Source organism: Lagenorhynchus albirostris, chromosome 16 (assembly GCF_949774975.1).
Source record: "Lagenorhynchus albirostris chromosome 16, mLagAlb1.1, whole genome shotgun sequence".
Classification (NCBI taxonomy): domain Eukaryota; kingdom Metazoa; phylum Chordata; class Mammalia; order Artiodactyla; family Delphinidae; genus Lagenorhynchus; species Lagenorhynchus albirostris.
The window spans coordinates 15,925,180-15,951,531 of NC_083110.1; the positions used below are offsets into that span (position 1 = coordinate 15,925,180).

The window sequence follows — 26,352 nt, forward strand, 5'->3', positions numbered from 1 at the left end:
TTAATGTCAGACACAGATTCAGGAAGCTCAGGGGACACCAAGAAGGATAAATATCAACAAAAAAACAAAAACTCCACATAGGCATTTCATTTTCAAACTACAGAAAATCAAAGATAAAGAAAAAAATCCTGAAAGAAGCCAGAGAGAAAAGACACCTTACCTATAGAGGAAAAAAGATAAGAATTACACCCAACTTCTTCTCAAAAACCATGCAAGCAACAAAGAGGGGAATGAAATATTTAAAGTGTTGAGAGAAAATACAGACAACCTAGCAACCTGTATCCTAAGAAATTATCCCTCAAAAATGAAAGAGAAACAAAGACTTTTTCAGACAAACAAAAATTGGGGGGAATTTGTTGCCACAGACCTGCCTTTCAAGAAACATTATATGAAGTTCTTCAGAGAGAATGAAAATATATAGGTCAGAAACTTGGATCTACATAAAGAAAGGAAGAGCATAAAAGAAGAAGTAAGTGAAGGTGATATAAGAACTTTTATTTTCCTTAATTAATCCAACAAATACGTCTGTTCAGAATAATAATAGCAACAATGTATTTGACTATGTATGCTTATGTATATCATATATATATGCTTGTGTATGCTTATATAAAAGTGAAATGAATGACAGCAATAATACGAGGGATGAGAGGGAGAAAATAGGATTATTTTGTTATTATAAGGTACTCACACTACCCATGAAGTGTTATAGTGTTATTTGAAAGTGGACTTGGATTAGCTGTGAATGTATACTGCAAACTCTACGGGAATCACTAAAAAAAGAAGTATCACTGATATGCTAAGAAAGGAGATAAAATGGAGTCATATAAAAATGCTCAATTAAAACCACAAAAGGCAGAAAAAGAGTAGAAAATAAAAATAGGAACAAAGGGCTTTCCTGCTGGCGCAATGGTTGAGAGTCCGCCTGCCGATGCAAGGGACACAGGTTCGTGCCCTGGTCCAGGAGGATCCCACATGCCGCGGAGCGGCTGGGCCCATGAGCCATGGCCGCTGAGCCTGCGCGCCCAAAGCCTGTGCTCCGCAACAGGAGAGGCCACAACAGTGAGAGGCCTGCGTACCGCAAAAAAAAAAAAAAAAAAAAGGAACAAAGAACAAAAGCAATAAATTTTTAAAAAGTAACAAATATGGTAGATATTAATCCAACTATATCAATAATCACTTTGAACGTTAATGGTCTAAATGCACCAATTAGAAGACAGAGATTGTCAGAATGGTTCAAAAACAAGACCAACTAAATGTTGTCAAAAAAAAACCCACCTTAAATATAAAGACATATACAAATTAAAAGTAAATGGATGGGGCTTCCCTGGTGGCGCCGTGGTTGAGAGTCTGCCTGCTGACACAGACGACGCGGGTTCGTGCCCCGGTCCGGGAAGATCCCACATGCCACGGAGCGGCTGGGCCCGTGAGCCATGGCCGCGGAGCCTATGCGTCCAGAGCCTGTGCTCCACAACGGGAGAGGCCACAACAGTAAGAGGCCTGTGTACCGCAAAAAAAAAAAAAAAAAAAGTAAATGGATGGAGAAAAATATACCATGCTAACACTAATCAAAAGAAAGCAGAATAAACAAATGGGACCTAATGAAACTTAAAAGTTTTTGCACAGCAAAGGAAACCATAAACAAGATGAAAAGACAACCCTCAGAATGGGAGAAAATATTTGCAAATGAAGCAACTGACAAAGGATTAATCTCCAAAATTTACAAGCAGCTCATGCAACTCAATATCAAAAAAACAAACAACCCAATCCAAAAATGGGCAGAACACCTAAACAGACATTTCTCCAAAGAAGATATACAGATTGCCAACAAACACATAAAAGAATGCTCAACACCATTAATCATTAGAGAAATGCAAATCAAAACTACAATGAGATATCATCTCACACCAGTCAGAATGGCCATCATCAAAAAATCTAGAAACAATAAATGCTGGAGAGGGTGTGGAGAAAAGGGAACCCTCTTGCACTGTTGGTGGGAATCTACATTGATAGAGGCACTATGGAGAACAGTATGGAGGTTCCTTAAAAAACTACAAATAGAACTACCATACGACCCAGCAATCCCACTACTGGGCATATACCCTGAGAAAACCATAATTCAAAAAGAGTCATGTACCAAAATGTTCATTGCAGCTCTATTTACAATAGCCAGGACATGGAAGCAACCTAAGTTTCCATTAACAGATGAATGGATAAATTAGATGTGGCACATATATACAATGGAATATTACTCAGCCATAAAAAGAAACAAAATTGAGTTATTTGTAGTGAGGGGGATGGACCTAGAGTCTGTCATACAGAGTGAAGTAAGTCAGAAAGAGTAAGACAAATACCGTATGCTAACACATATATATGGAATCTAAGAAAAAAAAAAAAAGGTCATGAAAAACCTCGGGGCAAGATGGGAATAAAGACACAGACCTACTAGAGAATGGACTTGAGGATATGGGGAGCAGGAAGGGTAAGCTGTGACAAAGTGAGAGAGTGGCATGGACATATAAACACTACCAAACGTAAAATAGATAGCTAGTGGGAAGCAGCTGCACAGCACAGGGAGATCAGCTCGGTGTTTTGTGACCACCTAGAGGGCTGGTATAGGGAGGGTGGGAGGGAGGGAGATGCAAGAGGGAAGAGATATGGGAACATATGTATATGTATAACTGATTCACTTTGTTATAAAGCAGAAACTAACACACCATTGTAAAGCAATTATACTCCAATAAAGACGTTAAAAAATAAATAGATAAATAAATGAATGAATGAATGAATGAATGGTTAAAAAAAAGGAAGAAAGCAGGAATAGCTATATTAATTTCAGGCAGAGCAGACTTCAAAGCAACGAAAGTAAGCAGAGATAAAGTAGAGCATTACATTTAATAAAGGGGTCAATTCTCCAAGAAGACATAACAATCTTTAACATGTATATTCGTAACAACAGAATATCAAACTACATGAAGCAAGAACTGAGCAAGGAGAAACAGATAAACCCACTATCACTATTGGAAACTTCAACACCCCTCTATCAGAAATGGACAGATCCAGCAGGCAGAAAAACATAGTTGAACTCCATAACACCATCAATCACCTGGATGTAACAGACATCTATAGATTATTTCATCCAATAACAGCAAAATACACATTCTTCTTAATCTCACATAGATTATTCACCAAGACAGATCACATTATGTGCCATAAAAAGGCAAACAGTCTTAATCTGGAGTGAGTGACCCCATCCAGAGGATTATGTTCCATTCCCAGCCCTGGGTTTCATGAAGGACCTCCATAAACTAAGTCAGTCCAGAAAAAGACTGACAGTGACTAGAATACTGAGAGAAACATAAGGAGAAATGAAGTATCTGATATGCTTAGTATGCAGAAGAGAAAACTTAGAAGTTATAGGATGGTTAATTGTCTTCAAATATTTTTGGTATGGGTCGACAGAAAACATGTTGTATGTCAAAGGAAGAACTCTGGCTGCCAACGAGAGGAATGAAGTTTCATCTTGACATGGAGAAGTTTCTTACAAACTTTACTTTCCAGCCAAGGGATGATGGCCTCACCCACATATGGCCAACAGCGGGCACTCCAGCACCACAAGGGCTCGATGGAAGTCGAGTGACCATCAGTCAGCAAGCCCTTGAGAGACATTTCTGCAGCTGGGGCCAGAAAAAAACCAGATGATTTTCAAGAGCTCCTTCCACAGTTAGACTTGGGTTTTGTTCCCAAGTGATGTGACCATGAATTCTGAGACTGATTTTACCTCACAGATCATATACCATCTCTTTGGGTCATTTAAAATAAATGACCTGAGCAGAAGCAAGAAGAACTACAATTCTGCAGCCTGTGGAACAAAAACCACATTCACAGAAAGACAGACAAGATGAAAAGGCAGAGGGCTATATACCAGATGAAGGAACAAGATAAAACCACAGAAAAACAACTAAATGAAGTGACATAGGCAACCTTCCAGAAAAAGAATTCAGAATAATGATAGTGAAGATGATCCAGGACCTCGGAAAAACAATGGAGGCAAAGATTGAGAAGATGCAAGAAAGGTTTAACAAAGACCTAGAAGAATTAAAGAACAAACAAACAGAGATGAACAATACAATAACTGAAATGAAAACTACACTAGAAGGAATCAATAGGAGAATAACTGAGGCAAAAGAACGGATAAGTGACCTGGAAGACAGAAGAGTGGAATTCACTGCTGCGGAACAGACTAAAGAAAAAAGAATGAAAAGAAATGAAGACAGCCTAAGAGACCTCTGGGACAACATTAAACGCAACAACATTCGCATTATAGGGGTCCCAGAAGGAGAAGAGAGAAAGGACCCAAGAAAATATTTGAAGAGATTATAGTCGAAAACTTCCCTAACATGGGAAAGGAAATAGCCACCCAAGTGCAGGAAGTGCAGAGAGTCCCATACAGGATAAACCCAAGGAGAAACATGCCGAGACACAAAGTAATCAAACTGGCAAAAATTAAAGGCAAAGAAAAATTATTGAAAGCAGCAAGGGAAAAACAACAAATAACGTATAAGGGAACTCCCATAAGATTAACGGCTGATTTCCCAGCAGAAACTCTACAAGCCAGAAGGGAGTGGCATGCTATACTTAAAGTGATGAAAGGGAAGAACCTACAACCAAGATTACTCTACCCAGCAAGGATCTCATTCAGATTTGATGGAGAAATCAAAAGTTTTACAGACAAGGAAAAGCTAAGAGAATTCAGCACTACCAAAGCAGCTCTACAACAAACGCTAAAGGAACTTCTCTAAGTGGGAAACACAAGAGAAGAAAAGGACCTACAAAAACAAACCCAAAACAATGAAGAAAATGGTCATAGGAACATACATATCAATAATTACCTTAAATGTGAATGGATTAAATGCTCCAACCAAAAGACACAGGCTTACTGAATGGATACAAAAACAAGACCCATATTTCTGCTGTCTACAAGAGACCCACTTCAGACCTAGGGACACATACAGACTGAAAGTGAGGGGATGGAAAAAGATATTCCATGCAAATGGAAATCAAAAGGAAGCTGGAGTAGCAATCTTCATATCAGATAAAAAAGACTTTAAAATAAAGAATGTTACAAGAGACAAGGAAGGACACTACATAATGATCAAGGGATCAATCCAAGAAGAAGATATAACAATTATAAATATATATGCACCCAACATAGGAGCACCTCAATATATAAGGCAATGGCTAACAGCTATAAAAGAGGAAATCGACAGTAACATAGTAATAGTGAGGGACTTGAACACCTCACTTAGACCAATGGACAGATCATCCAAACAGAAAATTAATAAGGAAACACTAGCTTTAAATGACACAATAGACCAGATAGATTTAATTGATACTTATAGCACATTCCATCTAAAAACAGCAGATTACACTTTCTTCTCAAGTGCGCATGGAACATTCTCCAGGATAGATCACATCTTGGGTCACAAATCAAGCCTCAGTAAATTTAAGAAAATTGAAATCATATCAAGCATCTTTTCTGACCACAACGCTATGAGACGAGAAATCAACTACAGGGAAAAAAATGTAAAAAACACAAAACACATGGAGCCTAAACAATGTGTTACTAAATAACCAAGAGATCACTGAATAAATCAAAGAGGAAATCAAAAAATACCTAGAGACAAATTACAAGAAAACATGACGGGGCTTCCCTGGTGGTGCAGTGGTTGGGAGTCCGCCAGCCGATGCAGGGGACGTGGGTTTGGGCCCTGGTCGGGGAGGTTACTACATGCGGCGGAGCAGCTGAGCCCATGCGCTACAACTACTAGGGATGCGCTCTGGAGGCCACGAGCCACAACTAATGAAGCCTGCACACATAGAGCCCGTGCTCCGTGGCGGGGGAGGCCACCACAGTGGGAAGCATGCGCACCACAGCGGAGAGTGCCCCCCCCCGGCTCGTTGCAGCTAGGGAAGGCCCATGTGCAGTAACGGGGGCACAACTCAGCGAAAAATAAATAACAGAAAATAAATAAATTTAGTTAAAAAAAAAAAGAAAACACAACAATCCAAAACCTATGGGATGTAGCAAAAGCAGTTCTAACAGGGAAGTTTATAGCTATACAACCCTACCTCAAGAAACAAGAAAAATCTCATATAAACAATCTAACCTTACATCTAAAGGAACTAGAGAAAGAACAAACATAACCCAAAGTTAGCAGAAGGAAAGAAATCATAAAGATCAGAACAGAAATAAATGAAATAGAAACAAAGAAACAATAGCAAAGATCAATAAAACTAAAAGCTGGTTCTTTGAGAAGATAAACAAAATTGATAAACCATTAGCCAGACTCATCAAGAAAAAGAGGGAGAGGACTCAAATCAATAAAATTAGAAATGAAAAAGGAGCAGTTACAACAGACACCGCAGAAATACAAAGCGTCCTAAGAGACTACTACAAGCAACTCTATGCCAATAAAATGGACAACCTGGAAGAAATGGACAAGTTCTTAGAAAGGTATAACCTTCCAAGACTGAACCAGGAGGAAATAGAAAATATGAACAGACCAATCACAAGGAATGAAACTGAAACTGTGATTAAAAATCTTCCAACAAACAAAACTTCAGGACCAGATGGCTTCACATGTGAATTCTATCAAACGTTTAGAGAAGAGCTAACACCCATCCTTCTCAAACTCTTCCAAAATATTGCAGAGCAAGGAACACTCCCAAACTCATTCTATGAGGTCACCATCACCCTGATACCAAAACCAGACAAAGATACTACAACAAAAGAAAATTACAGACCAATATCACTGATGAATATAGATGGAAAATCCTCAACAAAATACTAGCAAACAGAATCCAACAACATATTAAAAGGATCATACACTATGCTCAAGTGGGATTTATCCCAGGGATGCAAGGCTTCTTCAATATACGCAAATCAATCAATGTGATACACCATATGAACAAATTGAAAAAAAACCATATGATCATCTCAATAGATGCAGAAAAGGCTTTTGACAAAATTCAACACCCATTTATAATAAAAACTCTCCAGAAAGTGGGAATAGAGGGAATCTACCTCAACATAATAAAGGCCATATATGACAAACCCACAGCAAACATCATTCTCAATGGTGAAAAACTGAAAGCATTTCCTCTAAGATCAGGAACAAGATAAGGATGTCCACTCTCACCACTATTATTCAACATAGTTTTGGAAGCCCTAGCCATGACAATCAGAGAAGAAAAACAAATAAAAGGAATACAAATTGGAAAAGAAAAAGTAAAACTGTCACTGTTTGCAGACGACATGATGCTATACACAGAGAATCCTAAAGATGCCACCAGAAAACTACTAGAACCAATCAATGAATCTGGTAAAGTTGCAGGATACAAAATTAATGCACAGAAATCTCTTGCATTCGTATATACTAATGATGAAAAATCTGAAAGAGAAATTAAGGAAACACTCTCATTTACCATTGCAACAAAAAGAATAAAATACCTAGGGAGACAAAAGACTTGTATGCAGAAAACTATAAGATACTGATGAAAGAAATTAAAGATGATACCAACAGATGGAGAGATATATCATGTTCTTGGATTGGAAGAATCAATATTGTAAAAATAACTATACTACCCAAAGCAATCTACAGATTCAATGCAATTCCTATCAAATTACGAATGCCATTTTTTACAGAGCTAGAACAAAAAATCTTAAAATTTGTATGGAGACACAAAAGACCCCGAATAGCCAAAGGCATCTTGAGGGAAAAAAACGGCACTGGAGGAATCAGACTCCCTGACTTCAGACTATACTACAAAGCTACAGTAATCAGGACAATATGGTACTGGCACAAAAACAGAAATATAGATCAATGGAACAAGATAGAAAGCTCAAAGATAAACCCACGCACCTATGGTCAACTAATCTATGACAAAGGAGGCAAGGATATACAATGGAGAAAAGACAGTCTCTTCAGTAAGTGGTGCTGGGAAAACTGGACAGCTACATGTAAAAGAATGAAATAAGAACACTCCCTAACACCATACACAAAAATAAACTCAAAATGGATTCGAGACCTAAATGTAAGACCAGACACTATAAAACTCTTAGAGGAAAACAAAGGAAGAACACTCTTTGACATAAATCACAGCAAGATCTTTTTTGATCCACCTCCTAGAGTAATGTAAATAAAAACAAAAATAAACAAATGGGACCTAATGAAACTGAAAAGCTTTTGCACAGCAAAGGAAACCATAAACAAGACGAAAAGACAACCCTCAGAATGGGAGAAAATATTTGCAAATGAAGCAACTGACAAAGAATTAATCTCCAAAATAGATAAACAGCTCATGCAGCTCAATATTAAAAAAACAAACAACCCAATCCCAAAATAGGCAGAAGACCAAATAGACATTTCTCCAAAGAAGACATACAGATGGCCAAGAAGCACGTGAAAAGCTGCTCAACATCACCAATTATTAGAGAAATGCAAATCAAAACTACAATGAGGTATCACCTCACACCAGTTACAATGGGCATCATCAGAAAATCTACAAACAACAAATGCTGGAGAGGGTGTTGAGAAAAGGGAACCCTCTTGCACTGTTGGTGGCAATGTAAATTGATACAGCCACTATGGAGAACAGTATGGAGGTTCCTTAAAAAACTAAAAATAGAATTACCATATGATCCAGCAATCCCACTGCTAGGCATATACCCAAAGAAAACCATATTTCAAAAAGATACAGGCACCACAATGTTCAGTGCAGCACTATTTACAATAGCCAGGTCATGGAAGCAACCTAAATGCCCATCGACAGACGAATGGATAAAGAAGTCGTGGTACATATATACAATGGAATATTACTCAGCCATAAAAAGGAACAAAATTGGGTCATTTGTTGAGACGTGGATGGATCTAGAGACTGTCATACAGAGTGAAGTGAGTCAGAAAGAGAAAAACAAATATCGTATATTAACACATACATGTGGAGCCTAGAAAAATGGTACAGATGAACAAGTTTGCAGGGCAGAAACTGAGACACAGATGTAGAGCACAAATACATGGACACCAAGGGGTAAAGTGGCGGGGGCGGGGGTGATGAATTGGGAGATTGGGATTGACATGTATACACTGATGTGTATAAAATTGATGACTAATAAGAACCTGCTGTATAAAAAAATAAATATAATAAAATTCAAAAAAAGAAAGATGAGTAAGTTCTAAATACCTAACATACATCATGATGACTACACTTAAAAGTTATGTATTATATAAAAAAATAAAATAAATGACCTTATCTTCTCCGCAAAATTGTTACTCATACAATTCCCTTCCACATATGTGAACTAACATCTTTATCCAATTTCCATACTGCCTCATTCACTGATCCCCCTTCCTCTAAGATATTTTGTTTGTTTGGTTGATTGGTTGGTTGGTTTTGTTCTCTTTTTTTCAGTTATACATATACATGTATATTCTCGTTTTCAAATTATTTTCCCATTTAGGTTGTAACATAATATTGAACAGAGTTCCCTGTTGGTTATCCATTTTAAATATAGAAGTGTGTACATGTCAATCCCAAACTTCCTAATTATCCCTCTCCCCAACCCTTCCCCCTGGTAACCATAAGTTTGTTCTCTCAGTCTGTAAGTCTGTTTTTTTTCTAAGATATTGAGATGATTGTTAACTTGGTCAGACTGCCAGCTTTAGGTAGTATTTCCCTATATATGTCTCCTTCCTATAATTGTCTCTCTGTGGTTCCTTAGATTCTGAATCTTCTTAATGAGCTGCTGGGTCTAAAATTGGCTCTTTGCCCAGTGTGGGGTTTCCCCAGCCTAGATGTGTGAAAAGACACATCACAACCTGTGGCACTGGGGAAGTCCCAGGGCCCCCAGAGAGCTGAACTATTTTATGTTGAATATTAAATAGAAGAGAAGCTTGACTAGTGGGTGTGAAAGAGAGGGAGACTCAGTTGTGAAACAGTGACTAGATACTATTTTCACAATAAAAGATCATTTATCTTCACTGACTCACTCATACACACTTCCTTGACTGATCTGTTCTTTTATCAACTAATATTCTGGCAGCACCATCAAAAAAAGTCAGGGGCTTCCCTGGTGGTGCAGTGGTTGAGACTCTGCCTGCTGATGCAGGGGACACGGGTTCGTGCCGCGGTCCGGGAAGATCCCACATGTCGCGGAGCGGCTGGGCCCCTGAGCCATGGCCGCTAACCCTGCGCGTCTGGAGCCTGTGCTCTGCAATAGGAGAGGCCACAATGGTGAGAGGCCCACGTACCGCAAAAAAAAATAAAAATAAAAAGAGTCAGGTCCAGGGTATGAACATTACAACTGAATTACACATTAGCATCTGAACCAAGCAGAAAAACTGATTGCTTTTCTAAAATACTGAAGAAATCTTAGCTGTGGGCAATGCCTAAATGTTCACCACATACCAAAGATCTTGGACAAAGTTTTGAATACCTTTGATCCACTAACCTTCACTGGAAAATGCCAGTGAATTTTGGAATAAATTTGCTCACTTTCCATGGATTAAAATGTGATACTCCTCAAGTCATCCAGGTTCTTTTAAAATGTTTTCATAGTAACAGCCACCTTTAATAAACCAGAGGAAAATAAAAATCTAGGAGAGAGTCTATATCTAGTCAAGGCTATATCTACTCATAGTCTAAGTGCATGATATAATGAAACAAACAGTTTGCATGGGTCTACTCATCTTAACTGTTAACAACTTGGGACAAATAACCAGAATGAGTTCACTTTGGCATGTGGAGATGGAGGAGAGAGGAGGTGGAAGATGTTAATCCCAAGCATCTGGATCCACATCTGGGTGCTGAACTTTAAAATCCAGGCAAGGAGGAAGAAGTGGGGTCCATACAGGTTAGCACCCTATGAGCCCACAGCCTCCTCTTTGCTGCCCCATCCCTATTTGTAATGTGTGTGTAAGTGGAGTCTACTGATAACAACAAATTTGCCTATCTGCTTAGGTTCTTCCTAGGCTATACCATCACCAAAGGGATGGAGGGTTCTCTGGGGATGACCCACTATTCTGAGATAGTCAACAGAAAAAAGAATAACACCAGGAAAAGAGAGGATCTAAAGGATAGGAGGTATGAATTATCTCCTATTATTAAGATAATTAAAAAATTATCTTTAGTATACCCTAAAAATTAGCATGCCCCCAAAACTAGTTTATTCAAGCTACCAAGCTTATCCCTGCCTTAAAACCTCTTCCTGGAATGTTTACCCAGATCTTAACTGGATCTGGATCCTTCTTGTCTTTTAGGTCCAGCTCAAATGCTACATTCAGCAAGTAGATTTGTTCCCAGACTAAAGTAGTCATCCAGTCACATTCACTATGTTATTTTTATCCCAGTACTTGGGGCATTTTGAAATTATCTTGTTCCTTTGTTTTCTTTCTATTGTTTATTCCCCTCTTTTAGAGTAAGTTCCTTGCAAACAGGAATCTTGCCTGTCTTGTCACTATTATATCACTCACCCATAGACATGTACCTAATGCATGGAGAGGGTGTTTAATACACATTCACTGAATGAATGAACGACCAAGTCAATGGTGGAAAGTTCTGAGTTTCCAGTAACTCAGAACTAATAGGTTTTTTGTTTTTAGTGGATTTTCTAGCAAATTTTCTTGTGAGAACTCCATTCCCCGATAATACCAGGTAAATGAAGCATGTAAATGAGAAAGCCTGTTGTCATTGAGATTATCTAAGCAATTTAAAGAACAAAATTTCTAAGTATAAGCTATTATTAGAAAGCATGAACTACCAGACTATGAATCAGAATCATAAAACAAAATTCTCTATTACTGTTTCTGACAAATACACCATTACTTCATCTTTCTTCTGACCTCCAGGGAGCTGCTATACACAAGGACTGCCTCTTTATTTCAAAAGCAACTTGGTAAGAGTAAAATCAGTAACTTTTAAAAGTCTACAAGGCCCTTTTCTTTGCTCCCTGAGCATCTCTTTCACCACCTTCATTGTGTGAAATGATTCCTCTTTAACCTCTCCCCTCACCCCTGCTGAAATCTAAGCAGAGTTCCAAATCCTACATCCAGAAGTACCAAGAAGACTGGTGCTACAAAAATCTATTATCTCCACCAACAGCATTTCTTGCTGTACCAATGCAATTTTAACATACTACAACAGTCACGTGCTAAAATGTGAAAATTCCACAACCAGTAAGAAATACCAAAAAGATTTTTCTTCTCAGACAAAATAAACATTTCAGTATGAAGTGTACTTTGTGAATTAAATAATGAGAAGCCAGATGCCAAAGGGCCAAAATAGTTGCATCCACCAGGCTTCCTACATTCTTCACCATAGACTAAGTCGTACAGTGGGATTATGGCTAAATGGAAAATTTATTTTCACTAATACTGTTCATTTAGGAATTAAATTCTCTTTGTTTTAGCTTTAGAGCAAAAATCTGCACCATTACCTAAAGTCCGTTTTGCACGTTTAAAAATAAAACGTGTCGACTAGGGACTTGCAGCCTGTCCCTGGCTTTCAGCTGCAGCGCGTAGCTGTGGGCTTTCCCGAGCAGGAGAACAAATGTCTGAGAGGGAGAGAACACAGACTGTTGACTGTATCAGGGGAGAGGCCATAAAAGAGGACACGCTCTGGTGGGAAAGTTTAGGCAGGATTACCAGGATATTGGAGAGAATGCCATTAAGTAACCCAGACTGTGCCTCTATGGGCTACACAATGCATACAAGGCCAACAGAAAAATGTGTGACTCTTCTGTAGAAGCACAAGTGGGAGAATACGGGCTAAGCCTTTGCATCATGTTTTTCCACTGGAGTCCTCTGCTCTCTCCTTTCTATCAAGTTGCTCCCAATTCTTTAGTGGAGGTTAAGCTGCACAGCCTCAGAAAAGCTTCTTCTAACACATCTTGCTTAGGGTTGACTTCCATGTATTTTGTGAGCCTCTACTTGTCTTTATTAATATGTAATGATGCTACACAAATCCCCATAGCCTGTTTCTGTTCTCATTCTAGCCCCTCTGTGTCCTGTTTCAAGGTAGATTATAATCTCCCCACCAGCAAAAATGTATGCCCCCTACTCTCTCTCCACATAGTACAGTACTTTCACAAAACTGTTTTTTAATGAAAGCTGGAGGAATGACTTAGCAATTATATTCTTATAGGGATTCATTTCAAAAATCAGGGGGGGTCCATGCGTAGGAATTGGAGTTTACGGAACACTGAAATGTGATGGGAGGAAAAAAGATTAACCACATTAGGTTAAGGAGGAAGAGGTAAAGAACAGGAGAGGACAAGAAAGGCCCTCCGGACCAAACAGCAGCATTTAAGGACTGAGCAGAGGAGAGGAAGCGTGAAGGGGATCCAGAAGCAGCAAAGACTCAAGGTCAGGAGAGAATACTGGCACCAAAACCAAAACAAGAAGAGGGTTTCCAGAAGAAATGTGCCAAATACATAAGAAATGTGAGATAAAGTGAGCATTTCTGGGTGTGTGTAAAGGGAGCACTAAGTAGAGGGAAGGTGGAAAGGGTGGCACAGACCACAGTTACAGCACAACCAAGTTCATTTGCAGAACATTGAAGGAGAATTGTTAGGCAGTTTGTCCCCAAACTGCTGTACCAAAAGCAATCCCAGGGTGCTTATCTTCCCAAATCACACCCAGCTCTGAAGATGTGTGATAACTGAAACCTGAGAGCTTCTGAGGTCTCCACGGTGATTAATGTGCTTATTTCCATGGTAATACTTTTTGGCACTTCACCTAACTCTTTTTTTTTTTTTTTTGTGGTATGCGGGCCTCTCACCGTTGTGGCCTCTCCCGTTGCAGAGCACAGGCTCCGGACACGCAGGCTCAGCGGCCATGGCTCACGGGCCCAGCCGTTCCGCGGCATGTGGGATCTTCCCGCACCGGGGCATGAACCCGTGTCCCCTGCATTGGCAGGCGGACTCTCAACCACTGCGCCACCAGGGAAGCCCCACCTAACTCTCTTTTAAAGGTAGAATAAGAACTAAGTAGATAATTCCCTCTAGTTCAAAATCTCTCACGGAATCAAAGTTGTCATGACTGGGCTCAATTCCCTCAGCATCCACTGCTGGCCATTCCACAGCAGCCTTCCCAGACCACCTGACTAACCAGTAGAGGGGCCCAGGAAAGCGCCCGGCTTACCTGTGGAACCCAAAGGACCAGCAGAAGATGTGAGGCAGAGGCAATCTCTTCCTAGGACCCTTTCCAGGCCTCGGGTAAAGCTCATCCCGTAGGCAGTAACACACATGGGGCAAGATGCTCTCTTCTTAGTCAGTGTCTACATCCAGGGTCAGATGTGCTTCCTAAGACACACCCTTACCAGGGAAAGGAGAGGAGGGGAGTGATAGTGCCATCAGATTATTTATCTTCCCCCCACCCTTTTTTAATAGAAAGAGGAAAGCCATTCAGAATCCATCCTTCCATCACTTGGGCATATTATACATTAAATCAGTATCTCTGCACCAGATTTTCTTTCCCGCTGCAGTGCTGTCCTCATTTCCCCAGAACATTCCCCAATTACCATCTCTTCCAGGAGTATATTCCAGAATGTGCCTGCTTGAAAGAGTGCAAAAGGAATAAGCCTCTCAGTCACTAACACATGTTAAGATATTCATGGCATTATCCTGGATTCTGCTAAAAATATGTTAATTAGATGTAGTCTTTGTCCTCAAGAAATGTGTAATCCAATACATGAATTCCCTCTCCCATCCCTGCCCACAATAGTGAGGAAATGGCCCAGGGAGCACCATCTTGGATCCCCACAGTCTGCCTGAGCTGAGGGGAGGGGGATGGCGGAGTGGGCTTCTGTCACTTTACCTCTTATAAGTTTGGTGACCATATTTATCAACCCCAGTAAGACGCACAGCCCGAAGCAGGAGTTTTTCAAGGAACTAAATAGTGCAGGTTCATTTCTGCAAAATTTTAAAACAAATATATCCGTCCAGAGATGTCTTCTAAAATGTTTGTAGGAAGTTTTTTTGGTCAACAATTTATTAAGTAAAGTACTTTTTATCAGTAATATCGTTTAGGGAATTGCTGCAAAATCTATGGAGTTTCAAGATAGTAAGAGACCACTTGTTCCGGTTTATGGTATTTCATGACTGTTCTGTTGATGCCACCAGATAATTCCTGTAATACACACTGTGTATATTTAGAGAAATATAATCTAAGAACAGTATAGCATGATTCTGACTGTCCTGGACATGGCTAAAATGGGTTTACTTAGTTTAGATCAGCAGTTTTCATATTCAGTACATGATTTCTATTCACCTTTTTTTATTGGTGGTTGGTTACAAACGTCTGTCTGAATAAATAAGGGCCAGGGTAGCTAACAATAAAGAAAAAAAGGTAATTTAAGTAAACATAATGTGAATTCAAAAATCATTAAAGATTTTTTTCCTAGTTACTATTTCTTTGGAACAATTTAAACTTCTATTCAGTGTTTTTACCTTATCTGTAAGTACCACTCTGTGAAGTAATGTGTATCTATTAGAATTGGAAACGCATATGTCTGTCTGATATTGTTAAAACAACAACAACCTTAAGGGGAACAAGGAAACTCAATATTTGAAAGCAGGATTGAGATCATTTTCATAGATTCCTACATTTTTAAGAAGACAAAAGGCTAAAGCAAATTATTAAAAGGTGAACATATATGGCCATCAGTATTAGGGTACTACTGTTACTATTATCAATAATAAAACACTATCTTCATGTGAAAGCTTGTGGGAAAATCTGAGTTGAGAGAATAAAGGTAAAAACATAATACTAAATTGGAAAAATTATGCTGAAAGGGATAAGTGTGAAATTTATCAGTCAGGTATAATATTAAGACAACTGCTTATATAATATGTGTAAGTCAAAACTAAAAAAGAGGAGCCATTTAGTCCAGTTTGAGGCAAAGAATCTAAAAAAAATAGTAAGGTCAAATGCAGAATGTTAAACTATAGCAAGAACTGGTGAAACAAACAAGAAAAAATATTTTATTTTACTTTGATGTTCAATTGGACTTTTGAATACAAGTTGGGTTAACCACTAGAAGGTATAAGCTCAGTAATTAGTCAAGGAGTCCATAACTTTACATGGTGAGCAGTGAAATGGTCATAAATAAATCAGACTCTGCGAAGGTCCCTGTGAAGGAGATGCCTGTTCTCTAAATCTAGCTGTGATCTATTTTGGCTCCCTCATCTTAGGAAGAAATCAGGAAATGAAAAGGCAACTGACACTGGATAGAAAAAAGAAAAATAAACAGAACCTATACTTAAAGGTTTGGTCTTAGTCTGAGTGCCATGAAACAGTAATTCCATTAAAAAAAAAAAGTCAACCAGACAAAAACCCACTCTGAGTAACTGAAATCCTGTAACTACATGGAAACTCAGTGTGGAAGCTACTAAGGCATTTATGAAAATATCCTGGAACAGTCTTCAGCATGCTTGTCATCAGATCTCCATGTCTCCTATGTTTTAGACAGTTCCTTTTAATGGACCATTATTTTAATCTTCAGAAACTTTTTTAAATTGAATATAGCCTGAGCATCTACTTATGAGGGGTTGTGAGTTCCACAAGCAGTGCCATCCCTTATGGTACCCACTGAGTGATGCTAGAAGGTCCAGGAAGCCCTCTTATAGGCCTGAAACTGCCAGTCACTGACTGGCAACAATGCCAGACAACAATGGAGGAAAAGCAGGCTCGATATCATTCACACCTCTTCCATCAGCGTGGATGATAGGTTTAAATGTCAGGTAATCTAGTCAATGTTTCTCTAGACTTTCAGATTTACTCATAACTTTAAAAAATTAACCTGGGATACCCAACACAGAGAGGCAAAGAAAGTACACAAAAAAACAACTATTGGGTTGGCCAAAAAGTTTGTTCGTATTTTTCCATAACATCTTACGAAAAACCCAAATGAACATTTTGGCCAACACAATACTTTACAATACTTTACAATAGAGTCTTTGCTGCTTAAAAAAAAAAAAAAAAGAATGGAATTTAAAGATACAGGGAGTAGTAGGAAAAAAACAAACACTGAAACATGGCAAGAGCAACTCAGGCTGACCCACTAAAAATGTGATCTAGAAGATCTTTTTTTAGTGTTTTCCACGTCCCTTTAATCATTCCTTTTCCCACACATGATGTTTGCTTCCCATTCACCCACTAACTCTCAATTCCCCAGGTAATTTTCTTCTGGGTCCTTTTCCTGAAGGACCTTGTCATAAGTAAAAAAGTAGATATATGTTAATAACATACTAGTATTTAGCTAAAAACTAAACTTTCAGTTTTAGTGTAAAGGGATGCTCCTCTCAGGAATATTTGCATTTTGACAGAAAGAACAAATTTCTAAGAATGCAAACAACCAACCCTATAGCAAGCCATTAGGGAAAGTCAAGAGGAATTTGGGAGCAGGAGTGTTCTTCCAGTGCCCCCCAAAACCACTCCAAACTGGAGGTCAGCAAAGCTCTGATTCATTTGTTCTATCTCTATTAAGACTTCACTGACTAAAGACTACCTAGACATCCAAATTCAACACACTTAATTTTTTTAATATTGAAATACCTTTAAAGAAAGAAGTTGCCAAGGTCTTATTCTATATTATTGATTATCAACCAGGGGTAATTTTGCCCCCCCCAGCCAATATCTGGAGATATATATGGTTATCACAATGGGGGTGAAGTGGGGGGCAATTGGTGCTACTGTCATCTAGAAGGTAGAGGCCAGGGATGTTTCTAAGCATCCTACAATGCACAGGACAGCTCCAACAACGAAGAATTAGTCAATCCAAAATGTCAATGATGTCGAAGTTGAGAAACCCTGCTTTTACATGATTTAACTCCTATAAAGTTGATATTTAAATGATTAAAAACATTAATGCCAGTGAAATTACTGCGCCCATGGTAAGACTAAAAATGACCATAATTGGAAGGATTTGCACTATTTTCTAAGCATTTCTGGAACATCTTAATTCTGGCTCTGAATTATTTAAATTACTTTTTCAAAACAGTCAATTGAATAAAACGAAGAGTCTTTATATAGTTCACAAAAGTTTTTCTATTTTGGAAATGAGAGTTTTGATTAAAATTGGCATTTCTGAAACTCTAATTGCTAGTTATTGCCGGGGGAAAAATATTTCTAAGACCAGCCAGATGGGACGCTTCAAGATAAGAAATTATAAGCCAATGTTCATATTCCAATCAGAAGAAAAATTCTGTTTATACATTTTTAATTCTACTTAAATAGTAAGCAATATGTTTCTTCAATTAATTCCTAAACTGCTATTAACTGGCTAGCTAATTTTCTAACATTGGGTTTAACTCCCCCAAATCTTTTTAGATTATTAATAAGCAGAACAGCATCTTTATAAGAACACTCTGTATATTAGGGACTCTATAAATTCTAACAGAATCAGATTGGTTTCTAATTATGACAAATCATATCTCTTTGTAAACGTACAATGTGCCCATAGAAACTTAAAATGTCCGTTTTTCAAAACCCATTTCTGACTGAAATATAATGAAGTATTTCAGTTTACATGCCTAGAACCAGAACAACAGAAATGTCTTCTTGACATTAACACTTAGTAAGTCTTCGGAACATGACCTCCACCTCTTTGGTAACTTCTGCTCTCCCACATCAGAAAGCTCCCTCTCATCCCTTTGTCACTCCCCTCTCTTCTTCCTTTTCCTTTCTGCCATTTTGGATGGGAAAGACTTACAGTGGAGGAATGTGAGGAAAACCATAATGATTCCTTCTGCCATCCATGAGACTAAAATCTGTCCCCAAACAGGAAAAGATGGCCAAGTGAAGGCTTTCATTTACTGAATTCTATCTCAAGCCCTTCCAAACATAAGACTCTTCAAGCCATATACACACATACAAAACAAGTTGTTTTTTGAGGGTTTTGCTTTTGGTAGATTTATGGAACTGTTTCCTTTTATTCAAGTTTGCTGAAAGCCAACGAGAAAGAACTCTAAATTAAGGTACATCTCTTACTAGTTGCTTGGGTTTGACAAATAAAGCAATCATCAAAATCAAGTAGTGTGCACTTCTTTTAAAAGCTCTATTTGTCTGACATAATATAACAGCAGGATGGCTAGGCAAATAAATGGCATTACTTAACATAATCACTTAATGTTGTGCAACCAACTTCAGGTCTCATTGCTTTATCGCTTGCAAAGAGTTTGATGATAATAAAGTTGATTGTTAGTGTGAAGAGATAAATTGTTCAGTAGTTAGAGTTGTTAATGAAAGCAAAAGAACACAGAAGAGGAAAAATAGGTTTTAGCAGCCCAAATTCATTGCTAATTGCTTGTGCGTTCATTATAGGCTGAACACAGCTAATTACCTAATTAAACTAAAGCTCTGCTACCTTAGGGGAATTTCTAGAGCTATGATGTTGGTTGTCAATTACCTCAGCAGGTCTGGTTGAAATGAGTAGTTAACTCAAGGCATGTTTTGCTTTTCCTGGTAGCAATACACGGCACTCTTGTTGCATAATATATGCTTACAATGAAAAAAAAAAGTTTTCCTTAAAAAATACTATGGAGGGCTTCCCTGGTGGCGCAGTGGTTGAGAGTCCGCCTGTCGATGCAGGGGACACAGGTTCGTGCCCCAGTCCGGGAAGATCCCACATGCTGCGGAGCGGCTGGGTCCGTGAGCCATGGCCGCTGGGCCTGCGCGTCCTGAGCCTCTGCTCCGCAACGGGAGAGGCCACAACAGTGAGAGGCCCGCGTACCGCAAAAAAAAAAAAAAAAAAAAAAAAAAAAATACTATGGAAACTTAACAACAGTAAACCTTATATTAAACAAGAGCTCTTGCTCATTTTATTCAATAATTTATATTCAGGAAATGTCAAGATAATCTACTTTAGGCAGACAACACAGACACAAAGGAGAAATCAGGTATCACTGTATGCATGTTACTGAGTGTTCTCGTCGCATGCTGTTTTTAAAAATACATTTTAAAAAGTGTCTTTTGTGATGCTCTTCAGTATTTCACAGGATAAAATTATACTACTTAATTTTACATAATATTTTAGATTCATAAGTTTTTTTTTTTAAGCTGGAAGAAAAGTAGTAAATCATCTAGACTAAATTATTCATTTTATAAATAAGGGAACCAAGGTTCCAAGAAGTGAAATGACTTACCCAAAGTCATACACTGGGTTGCTAGAACCAGGAGTAGAACTGGTATCCTGTCAGTCTATTGTTCTTTCTTCCTTGATTCCTGCTTTCCATATTCAAATTGTACCGTCATTTCTCAGGCTTCCTCTAAATGCTGTAACAGAGCATCTAGTTGGACAAGGTTTTTAGTTTGTTTGCTTATTTTCAAAAGGCTTTGATTAGTAGCATTTTACTCCTCCAAAAAAACACACGTAATACTGTCCCTATTTATTTCAAGTCAGTCAAATGTCTCAGGACGTATTCTAAGGTGAACACTCAAGGGAGGAGATTTTTTTAAAAAGTTATTGTTCGCCTTGCCCAACTGAAAAGGAGAAGATGATAAACTTATGGTGGATTTTATTAATCAGATTGTTCAAGCAATTGAATTGCACCCTGATATTTTGTTCCTAGGGAATTTGATCCTAAATCAATGGACCATAAATCATCAAGCAATATTTACTAAGCATCCCTTGAGAAAGGTATTTCCCAAGAAAGTATGATTTCATTCTCAAGAGTTTTCCCACTTCCTTTGATTCTGGGCTATGGTGCCTATTCCTTGCAAGGACAGAGAATTCTGGAACCCTCCTCTGCCCCTTTCACAGCCATTTTTCAGGTAGGCACCAGCAATGAACATCCAGTTCTTTTCTGCTAAGTTAAAGAGGATGATTTTCCCTTTCACTGCCTCTTGAAGATGAACATCAACTGTTTCACTACTTGTGATTCAAATCCATTAATTAAAATAAATATAAAGTAAAAAACATCTCTCTTTCAGCCAAGAGGAAAAGGACAGATGGGGAAGCGGAGGAGGTGGAGATACCTCATGTCTTCTTAAAGGGAAAAAAAAAAGGGAAAGAAAAACAAGAAGCATGAAATTGGGGGGAAAAGTTAATTAAGAGAGGTAAAGAGTGTTTAGATTTAATTTACAGTTCAGAACTATTCTGGGTCTTATAATAATTGCACTACTTAAAGGAGAAGAGGAAAACCTCTCTAATGTCAAATTGGTAAGGGGAGTGTTAAATCACCTCCAAAAATGGTGACTCCTGGCCTTTGGCTATGCTTCACACTGAGCATCACAAAAACTTTTCTACATTATTGACTTGCAAAAGCCACACCTTTTTTTGCTTCCTCCTCAACCTCTCTCTGCATGCTCCCAATTTTTAATTTCTTTCTCCCTTGCCTCCCATTGCCTGAAAAAAGACACTGGCAAGGAAGAGAAAAAGGAGTTAGTTTAAGTCCTTCTCCATCCCAACCCTACATTCATCAGTACGTAGAACCACACAGAAAACAAAGCTATATCACACAAAACAACCTCTGCAATTTTTTTGTGCAACGTGAACACCTAAAGTCTGACCTGAACACTACAAACTACTGGGCCTGGCATACTTAACGGAACAGCCCATATACCAAAGTGATCTGATTTCAGATAACCACGCAAAGTTAAATCAGAGTAGAGTGGAGCAGAGTTACTTTATAAGACCTTAGTGGAGATGGACAGAGCTAAGAAGAGTTACGCTGTAATAATTTTAGATAAATGAGACGAAAGAAAATACGGATGTTTGCCATGCCTAGAACTAGTTCTTCTGCCTTCACAACTATTTATTTTTTCTTACAACTTGACATTCATTCATGATAATGGATGAAAACATATGCTAAATTTCTTAAAAACTGAAAGGAAAGCTACAATAGAAACCCAAAATATTTCAAATATAAATAAGTACAACTGAGTCCAAAAGTAGAAAAAAATTTTATCAATTTTTATCATGTTCTATAGCAAATTAAAAGGCAGATACAGTAGTAAGTTGGCAAGAGGTACTGGGAAACAAGAAACCTTCCTGCCCACTTTAAAAAAACTACCAGCCTACTGTAGGCTAGCAACACTGAGCATTTGAGAATGTCAGTACTTTTGTACTCTTTTGATTGGGTCCAAGCATGATCAAAAGAGATGGACAAAACGAATTCTGAAAAATGATTTGAGGGCTTCCCTGGTGGTGCAGCGGTTAAGAATCCGCCTGCCAGTGCAGCAGACACGGGTTCGAGCCCCGGTCCGGGAAGATCCCACATGCCGCAGAGCAACTAAACCCGTGTGCCACAACTACTAAGCCTGTGCTCCAGAGCCTGCGAGCCACAACTACTGAAGCCCATGCATCTAGAGCCCGTGCTCCGCAACAAGAGAAGCCACCGCAGTGAGAAGCCTGCGCACCACAACGAACAGGAGCCCCCGCTCACCGCGCGCAGCAACGAAGACCCAACACAGCCAAAAAAATTAAATTTTTTTAAAAAAGAAAGAAAAATGATTTGAGAAAAAGTCAGAAGATGATCTATCCCATGAATTAAGGAAAAGTCCTCATAAAGAAGAGGGCCAGGGGAAGAAAAATGAAAGATAAAATATAAGCCAAGTTCCCAAAGAATGAATAGATCATATAAATAAGCAGGTAGAATTAAGAAAAGATGTGTGTATGTGTGTGTGTGTGTGTGTGTGTGTGCATGCGTGCTGGGGGCTCTTCCAATTCTTCTTGCTTCCTGATTAATTAAGCAACTGTTAAAAAAAAATCTCAGCTTTACTCATGCTTCTGTGTGCTTCCCTCATTCCTAAATTTAATAGTTAGATGTGGGCAGGAGGTGAGATTTAAGCTTTATCAGTCTTACCTATCACCACATAGCTGTCAACTCATGAAAAAGAATATGCGAAAAAAATATACTTTAAGAAATAGATTGCCAAAGCAACAGCTCATCAGCAAGCCCTGCAGCTCCACCTACAAAGTAGATTGCTAATCTTTACACTAGTTTTCTTTTCTCTAGATTTCTGCCTTCAACTGGGCTTCTACGCTGTTACATCGCCCGCCCACCAATCTCTGAAAAGTGTAAAACAGATCAAGTCATTCTCCTGCCCAGTACTCTCTGAAAGCTTCTTACAACACTTATAATCCAACTCCCTACCATGGCCCTCAACTCCCTGTAACACCCCAATCAGGGCCTATAAGGCCTGTGGAATATGTCCCTTGCCTACCTCCCCAACTTCATCTCCCTCCAGGAACTCTGAAGGTCACTACATAGCCTATCCCCACCAGCCTTTGTTCTTGTTCCCAATTATACCAAGTTCCTTTACATCTGGTCAAAGTCATGGTCTCCAATACTCTGTTTGACATCCTTAGGGCTATTTTCCTAGTCTTGGAATGCTGACCCCAGATTTTTCCACAGCTGACTCCTTAATATTCAGAACCAAATATTATCTTCTGGTCACACCTGACAACTCAATAACACACACACACACACACACACACACACACACACACACACACACATCACACCGCCATCCTGTTTGTCTTTATAAACTCATCTCTGAAATTATGTTGCTCATTTATTTGTATTGTGTAACAACCTCCAACCCCAAAGTACACACACACAGAGAGAGACACACACACACGTAAATTCCTTGAATTCCAATATTCTTTGCCAAATCCTCAAAGCCTAGAACAATGCCTGGTACCTAATAAATACTCACTATTTATCAAATGATAGATTGCATCTGTCCCAAACTTTTCCCAAATCTTGTTTCTGTCTTGTATTTCTAGCACTTGTTCACTATCACTTCTCTTTTGTCTGTTCTCCTTTCTGAATGTCTTTTGGTCTTCATTCTGCTTACTGCAACACAAAGGAAAACAGAACAAGGAGCATAAAAAGAAGGACGTTATTGGTAATAGAAACCCAGTCAGCCTATGCTACTGGCAGTGGGGCAGAAGGCCAAATATTGTAAAATGCTTCTTCAGGGCAAAAGCCATTAGGATGGATCTCATCCATTAGAACAGCTCTTAAGGACAGTTTCAAAAAGGAATTATGGGGCTTCCCTGGTGGCGCAGTGGTTGAGAGTCCGCAGAGCTGCTGGGCCCGTGAGCCATGGCCGCTGAGCCTGCGCGTCCAGAGCCTGTGCTCCACAACGGGAGAGGCCAGAACAGCGAGAGGCCCGTGTACCACCAAAAAAAAAAAGGAATTATGGAGGTAGCCTGTCTGTGGCCTAAAAAAAGTACCATATGCCTTATGGACACTCAGCAGTTCTTAAAAACTTTAATGTGCAAAAGATACAGATGAAGATTTTGAGATGATCTGAGAAGCTGCACTTTCAACAAATACTCCCAGGTGATTCTGATAAAGGCAGTCTTAGGAAACTTTGCACTCTCAGGCCAAACAATGAACAGCAAGGACCTGAGGGATGGTATTACCAGGTGAATAATTAACCAGTAAAAATAATCTTTTTTTAAAAAATCTCTACCTTGAACCTAATTCTCAAGACAAGCAAATCCCATTTCAATATTTGCTCAATATTATTTAAATTCATTGGTCCTTACAGCTTTTAACAATTTTGAAAGTATAATAATAGCTACTATTATGAGACAGCTACTATGGTATCATCAGTGTTTTAAACATGTATCTTAATATCTCATTTTATAGATGAGCTTCAGTTAAATAAGTATGGACAACTATTAAGAAGTAACAGATGTGTTAATAAAGTCTGTGATCTATGGAGTCTACACCTCCCACTAATTATACCTTAATAGAAATAAAATCAATAAATAAAAATCCAGATTTTTAAATGAAGAGAGGGTATTTTTTTCTCTTAAATATTCCTCACTTTAGAAAAAGACTGCATGGAATTTCATTACGTGAACTTTGACAGTACATTTAAGTACTTTAACAATGGCATGGCAACCTCTGAAAATGAGTAAAACTTAAGAGTCCTTTTCTAAAACAATCACCCTCTCAATTGAAATCACCAAATATTAAGAACTGGTTCATTATTTACAGATCTAGCAGTGGTTTTCAAACTGGGCTGATAATTAAGAATCACTTAAGGAGCATCTTAAAAATAAAAATTCTGGGCTTCACATCAGTTCTTCTGAATCAGAATCTCTTGGGTTTGACCCCCAAATCTTTATTTTTATAATGCTCCCCAGGGTCTTCTGATGAGTCAGGAGAGTTCAGAATAACTGTTACCCTAACTCCAGATTCTACAAGTAAATAAACTGAGGATATAAAAGGGTAGAGTCTGCTAAAGACAGACAACTTTAAGTAGCAGTAAGTAGCACAGTAGGCTGGAAAAACAATATCCTAACTCCACATTTAGTGCTTTTAACACCAATTCAAGCTGCCGGTTTTGGTAAAACTGTACTTATTTCTGCTCTGCTTAAGCCCTGTCAATTATTCGCTATCCTCTTGCAACTTACTTCCTCATCTGCAAACTGGGAATAATAATAATGCCTACCTCTTAAGAGATGCTGTGAGGATTAGTATAATATTCATCAGGTAATGTACTTAACACAATACCTGACCAATACTGAGTGCTCCTTAGATAGGTTACATAGCCCACTAAAAAAGCATGCCTTTTTTTAACTGGAGAGAATTTACTGCACCACTCCAATTACAAAATTGAGTAAGAAACCCTTGTTTAGCTTTGGAAATCCAAAAGGACTCTAAACTCAGGGTGGTTAAGGTCAAGAGTTTGCCTTTTTCTCACAGGATGCTTCAGAATCATCTAATGAACCAATCTCTGGATGAAGACCAGGCATCTGTATTTTTAAAAAGCTCCCCTCCTCCCCTAACCAAGTGCTTCTTGGGCAATCTAAGGTTTGATAACCATTAGTATACAGAATCGGTGACCACAGCAAATAGCCTCTCAAGTTCCACCAAAAAACTATCGTACTCTGTAACGAGAAGAGCAGCGTCATCAGACCCTGATGCAGACAACAGCTGGGGAAGGCTGGGTACAGTATCTGTGGCGCTCACCCCGGACAGTCTCGACCCTCTCATCTCCTCAGAAACTTAGGAAATTACGAAAGCGCGGTCCCGTAACTCCTGTGGCAGACAGTGCCGCCTGGACGGCCACAAGGAGCTCAAGTTAACTCAACAGCCTCATTCCCAAGGCTAAGGCCACAGGAAAAAGACCTTGTAACGCTGACCGGGCCCAAGCGGCGTCAGAAGGTTAACGACCCTCTTGCCTTGGTTCCTTGAGACTGCCAAGGGCCTCCACCACACCACAGGCCAGACGCCGGAAGTGCGTCACCCCAACCTGCTGAGGAATGCCGGGAGTTGTAGTTAACTGGCTACTTCTCTGGTGCCCCAGTTCGCCTTTCTTCAAACAAGCA

General features: G+C 38.9%; 1 long non-coding RNA gene across 1 annotated transcript in view; it reads right to left on the reverse strand.

Moving 5' to 3' along the window:
• LOC132507068 (uncharacterized) overlaps positions 1 to 26,119 on the reverse strand; it is a 302,523-nt gene extending 276,404 nt beyond the window's left edge. Inside the window, exons 1-2 of the long non-coding RNA XR_009536035.1 lie at positions 25,994 to 26,119; positions 23,718 to 23,857 (exon numbers count right to left, since the gene is read on the reverse strand). This is a non-coding gene — a long non-coding RNA (uncharacterized LOC132507068). The remainder of the gene's footprint in view (positions 1 to 23,717; positions 23,858 to 25,993) is intronic.
• Between the last annotated feature and the right edge of the window lie 233 nt (positions 26,120 to 26,352).